The 5,000-nt window shown below is 39.0% G+C and overlaps 13 non-coding genes across 13 annotated transcripts; all 13 read left to right on the top strand.

Annotated features, from left to right (window-relative positions):
• The first annotated feature begins 180 nt into the window (after nucleotides 1-180).
• On the top strand, nucleotides 181-262 carry TRNAS-CGA (transfer RNA serine (anticodon CGA)). Its single transcript has one exon. It is a non-coding gene; the product is annotated as a tRNA-Ser (tRNA).
• Nucleotides 263-537: 275 nt separating this feature from the next.
• On the top strand, nucleotides 538-619 carry TRNAS-CGA (transfer RNA serine (anticodon CGA)). The gene has a single exon. It is a non-coding gene; the product is annotated as a tRNA-Ser (tRNA).
• A 270-nt stretch (nucleotides 620-889) lies between these two features.
• Nucleotides 890-971, top strand: TRNAS-CGA (transfer RNA serine (anticodon CGA)). The gene has a single exon. It is a non-coding gene; the product is annotated as a tRNA-Ser (tRNA).
• A 121-nt stretch (nucleotides 972-1,092) lies between these two features.
• On the top strand, nucleotides 1,093-1,174 carry TRNAS-CGA (transfer RNA serine (anticodon CGA)). Its single transcript has one exon. It is a non-coding gene; the product is annotated as a tRNA-Ser (tRNA).
• A 274-nt stretch (nucleotides 1,175-1,448) lies between these two features.
• Nucleotides 1,449-1,530, top strand: TRNAS-CGA (transfer RNA serine (anticodon CGA)). The gene has a single exon. It is a non-coding gene; the product is annotated as a tRNA-Ser (tRNA).
• A 273-nt stretch (nucleotides 1,531-1,803) lies between these two features.
• TRNAS-CGA (transfer RNA serine (anticodon CGA)) lies at nucleotides 1,804-1,885 on the top strand. Its single transcript has one exon. It is a non-coding gene; the product is annotated as a tRNA-Ser (tRNA).
• Nucleotides 1,886-2,157: 272 nt separating this feature from the next.
• On the top strand, nucleotides 2,158-2,239 carry TRNAS-CGA (transfer RNA serine (anticodon CGA)). Its single transcript has one exon. It is a non-coding gene; the product is annotated as a tRNA-Ser (tRNA).
• A 274-nt stretch (nucleotides 2,240-2,513) lies between these two features.
• TRNAS-CGA (transfer RNA serine (anticodon CGA)) lies at nucleotides 2,514-2,595 on the top strand. Its single transcript has one exon. It is a non-coding gene; the product is annotated as a tRNA-Ser (tRNA).
• A 270-nt stretch (nucleotides 2,596-2,865) lies between these two features.
• Nucleotides 2,866-2,947, top strand: TRNAS-CGA (transfer RNA serine (anticodon CGA)). The gene has a single exon. It is a non-coding gene; the product is annotated as a tRNA-Ser (tRNA).
• Nucleotides 2,948-3,213: 266 nt separating this feature from the next.
• TRNAS-CGA (transfer RNA serine (anticodon CGA)) lies at nucleotides 3,214-3,295 on the top strand. Its single transcript has one exon. It is a non-coding gene; the product is annotated as a tRNA-Ser (tRNA).
• A 262-nt stretch (nucleotides 3,296-3,557) lies between these two features.
• Nucleotides 3,558-3,639, top strand: TRNAS-CGA (transfer RNA serine (anticodon CGA)). The gene has a single exon. It is a non-coding gene; the product is annotated as a tRNA-Ser (tRNA).
• A 587-nt stretch (nucleotides 3,640-4,226) lies between these two features.
• On the top strand, nucleotides 4,227-4,308 carry TRNAS-CGA (transfer RNA serine (anticodon CGA)). The gene has a single exon. It is a non-coding gene; the product is annotated as a tRNA-Ser (tRNA).
• Nucleotides 4,309-4,903: 595 nt separating this feature from the next.
• Nucleotides 4,904-4,985, top strand: TRNAS-UGA (transfer RNA serine (anticodon UGA)). The gene has a single exon. It is a non-coding gene; the product is annotated as a tRNA-Ser (tRNA).
• The last annotated feature ends 15 nt before the right edge of the window (nucleotides 4,986-5,000 follow it).

Genomic DNA, 5,000 nt, shown 5'->3' with positions numbered 1-5,000 from the left:
AAGAAAATGATTCGCATTGGCACCAAGTTTACATTATATATATCACTTAATGCCATTTACTTCTCGTAAAAAAGAAAAGCAAGTGCGTGAACTTGACGTCAATGTTATGTAACAACTACAAATAAAATAACAACAAATTTTCAGCCAAAATTTTTAGGAGCACTTGTCATTGCATCAACTGCTGTGATGGCCGAGTGGTTAAGGCGTTGGACTCGAAATCCAATGGGGTCTCTCCGCGCAGGTTCGAACCCTGCTCGCAGCGAATGTTTTAGAACACCTCGTTGCACCGCTGTATACATGATTGGCCGTAGATCAACCGCAGCAATGAATGCAAATTATGAAAATGATTCGCATTGACACCAAGTTTAAATTATATATATATGACTTAATGCCATTTAAATCTCGTAAATCAGCAAAACAAGTGCGTGAATTTGACGTCAATGTTATGTAACATGTCAATGTCATGTAACAAATGCAAATAAAATAACAACAAATTTTAAGCCAACATTTTTAGGAGCACTTGTCATTGCATCAACTGCTGTGATGGCCGAGTGGTTAAGGCGTTGGACTCGAAATCCAATGGGGTCTCCCCGCGCAGGTTCGATCCCAGCTTGCAGCAATTGTTTTAGAACACCTCGTTCAGCCGCTGTATACATAATTGGCCGTAGATCAACCGCATAAATGCAAATTATGAAAATGATTCGCATTGGCACCAAGTTTAAATTATATATTTATGACTTAATTCCATTTACATCTCTTAAAAGAGAAAAACAAGTGCGTGAATTTGACGTCAATGTTATGTAACATGTCAATGTCATGTAACAAATTCAAATAAAATAACAACAAATTTTAAGCCAAATTTTTAGGAGCACTTGTCATTACATCAACTGCTGTGATGGCCGAGTGGTTAAGGCGTTGGACTCGAAATCCAATGGGGTCTCCCTGCGCTGGTTCGAACCCTGCTCGCAGCGAATGTATTAGAACACCTCGTTGAGCCGCTGTATACATAATTGGCCATAGATCAACCGCAAGAATGAAATAACAACAAACTTTAAGCCAACATTTTTAGGAGCACATGTCATTGCATCAACTGCTGTGATGGCCGAGTGGTTAAGGCGTCGGACTCGAAATCCAATGTCGTCTTCCCGCGAAGGTTCGAAACCTGTTTGCAGCGAATGTTTTAGACACCTCGTTGCACCGCTGTATACATGATTGGCCGTAGATCAACCGCAGCAATGAATGCAAATTATGAAAATGATTCGCATTGACACCAAGTTTAAATTATATATATATGACTTAATGCCATTTAAATCTCGTAAATCAGCAAAACAAGTGCGTGAATTTGACGTCAATGTTATGTAACATGTCAATGTCATGTAACAAATGCAAATAAAATAACAACAAATTTTAAGCCAACATTTTTAGGAGCACTTGTCATTGCATCAACTGCTGTGATGGCCGAGTGGTTAAGGCGTTGGACTCGAAATCCAATGGGGTCTCCCTGCGCTGGTTCGAACCCTGCTCGCAGCGAATGTATTAGAACACCTCGTTGAGCCGCTGTATACATAATTGGCCATAGATCAACCGCAAGAATGAATGCAAATTATGAAAATGATTCGCATTGGCACCAAGTTTGCATTATATATATCACTTAATGCCATTTACAACTCGTAAAAAAGAAAAACAAGTGCGTGAATTTCACGTCAATGTTATGTAACATGTCAATGTCATGTAACAAATGCAAATAAAATAACAACAAACTTTAAGCCAACATTTTTAGGAGCACATGTCATTGCATCAACTGCTGTGATGGCCGAGTGGTTAAGGCGTCGGACTCGAAATCCAATGTCGTCTTCCCGCGAAGGTTCGAAACCTGTTTGCAGCGAATGTTTTAGACACCTCGTTGCACCGCTGTATACATGATTGGCCGTAGATCAACCGCAGCAATGAATTCAAATTATGAAAATGATTCGCATTGACACCAAGTTTGCATTATATATATCACTTAATGCCATTTACAACTCGTAAAAAAGAAAAACAAGTGCGTGAATTTCACGTCAATGTTATGTAACATGTCAATGTCATGTAACAAATGCAAATAAAATAACAACAAACTTTAAGCCAACATTTTTAGGAGCACATGTCATTGCATCAACTGCTGTGATGGCCGAGTGGTTAAGGCGTCGGACTCGAAATCCAATGTCGTCTTCCCGCGAAGGTTCGAAACCTGTTTGCAGCGAATGTTTTAGACACCTCGTTGCACCGCTGTATACATGATTGGCCGTAGATCAACCGCAGCAATGAATGCAAATTATGAAAATGATTCGCATTGACACCAAGTTTAAATTATATATATATGACTTAATGCCATTTAAATCTCGTAAATCAGCAAAACAAGTGCGTGAATTTGACGTCAATGTTATGTAACATGTCAATGTCATGTAACAAATGCAAATAAAATAACAACAAATTTTAAGCCAACATTTTTAGGAGCACTTGTCATTGCATCAACTGCTGTGATGGCCGAGTGGTTAAGGCGTTGGACTCGAAATCCAATGGGGTCTCCCCGCGCAGGTTCGATCCCAGCTTGCAGCAATTGTTTTAGAACACCTCGTTCAGCCGCTGTATACATAATTGGCCGTAGATCAACCGCATGAATGCAAATTATGAAAATGATTCGCATTGGCACCAAGTTTAAATTATATATTTATGACTTAATTCCATTTACATCTCTTAAAAGAGAAAAACAAGTGCGTGAATTTGACGTCAATGTTATGTAACATGTCAATGTCATGTAACAAATTCAAATAAAATAACAACAAATTTTAAGCCAAATTTTTAGGAGCACTTGTCATTACATCAACTGCTGTGATGGCCGAGTGGTTAAGGCGTTGGACTCGAAATCCAATGGGGTCTCCCTGCGCTGGTTCGAACCCTGCTCGCAGCGAATGTATTAGAACACCTCGTTGAGCCGCTGTATACATAATTGGCCATAGATCAACCGCAAGAATGAATGCAAATTATGAAAATGATTCGCATTGGCACCAAGTTTGCATTATATATATCACTTAATGCCATTTACATCTCGTAAAAAAGAAAAACAAGTGCGTGAATTTGACGTCAATGTTATGTCAATGTCATGTAACAAATGCAAATAAAATAACAACAAATTTTAAGCCAACATTTTTAGGAGCACTTGTCAATGCATCAACTGCTGTGATGGCCGAGTGGTTAAGGCGTTGGACTCGAAATCCAATGGGGTCTCCCCGCGCAGGTTCGAACCCTGCTTGCAGCCAATGTTTTAGAACACCTCGTTGAGTCGCTGTATACATAATTGGCCGTAGATCAACCGCATGAATGAATGCAAATTATGAAAATGATTCGTATTGGCACCAAGTTTAAATTATATATATATGACTTAATGCCATTTACATCTCTTAAAAGAGAAAAACAAGTGCGTGAACTTGACGTCAATGTTATGTAACAACTACAAATAAAATAACAACAAATTTTCAGCCAAAATTTTTAGGAGCACTTGTCTTGTCATTGCATCAACTGCTGTGATGGCCGAGTGGTTAAGGCGTTGGACTCGAAATCCAATGGGGTCTCCGCGCGCAGGTTCGAACCCTGCTCGCAGCGAATGTTTTAGAACACCTCGTTGAGCCGCTGTATACATAATTGGCCGTAGATCAACCGCATGAATGAATGCAAATTATGAAAATGATTCGCATTGGCACCAAGTTTAAATTATATATATATGACTTAATGCCATTTACATCTCGTAAAAAAGAAAAACAAGTGCGTGAATTTGACGTCAATGTTATGTAACATGTCATGTAACAAATGCAAATAAAATAAAATAACAACAAATTTTAAGCCAACATTTTTAGGAGCACTTGTCATTGCATCAACTGCTGTGATGGCCGAGTGTTTAAGGCGTTGGACTTGAAATCCAATGGCGTCTCCCCGCGAATGTTTTAGAACACCTCGTTGAGCCGCTGTATACATAATTGGCCGTAGATCAACCGAAAGAACGCATGCAAATTAAGAAAATGATTCGCATTGGCACCAAGTTTACATTATATATATCACTTAATGCCATTTACTTCTCGTAAAAAAGAAAAGCAAGTGCGTGAACTTGACGTCAATGTTATGTAACAACTACAAATAAAATAACAACAAATTTTCAGCCAAAATTTTTAGGAGCACTTGTCATTGCATCAACTGCTGTGATGGCCGAGTGGTTAAGGCGTTGGACTCGAAATCCAATGGGGTCTCCGCGCGCAGGTTCGAACCCTGCTCGCAGCGAATATTTTTGAACACCTCGTTGAGCCGCTGTATACATAATTGGCCGTAGATCAACCGCATGAATGAATGCAAATTATGAAAATGATTCGCATTGGCACCAAGTTTAAATTATATATATATGACTTAATGCCATTTACATCTCGTAAAAAAGAAAAACAAGTGCGTGAATTTGACGTCAATGTTATGTAACATGTCATGTAACAAATGCAAATAAAATAACAACAAATTTTAAGCCAACATTTTTAGGAGCACTTGTCATTGCATCAACTGCTGTGATGGCCGAGTGTTTAAGGCGTTGGACTTGAAATCCAATGACGTCTCCCCGCGAATGTTTTAGAACACCTCGTTGAGCCGCTGTATACATAATTGGCCGTAGATCAACCGCAAGAATGAATGCGAATTATGAAAATGATTCGCATTGGCACCAAGTTCAAATTATATATATATGACTTAATGCCATTTAGATCTCGTAAAAAAGAAAAACAAGTGCGTGAATTTGACGTCAATGTTATGTCAATGTCATGTAACAAATGCAAATAAAATAACAACAAATTTTAAGCCAACATTTTTAGGAGCACTTGTCAATGCATCAACTGCTGTGATGGCCGAGTGGTTAAGGCGTTGGACTTGAAATCCAATGGGGTCTCCACGCGCAGGTTCGAACTCTGCTTGCAGCCAATGTTTTAGAACAC

Source organism: Saccoglossus kowalevskii, chromosome 4 (genome assembly GCF_978046115.1).
Source record: "Saccoglossus kowalevskii chromosome 4, keSacKowa6.1, whole genome shotgun sequence".
In the NCBI taxonomy this organism is placed as follows: Eukaryota; Metazoa; Hemichordata; class Enteropneusta; family Harrimaniidae; genus Saccoglossus; species Saccoglossus kowalevskii.
This window is presented reverse-complemented; position numbering and strand designations above follow the sequence as displayed.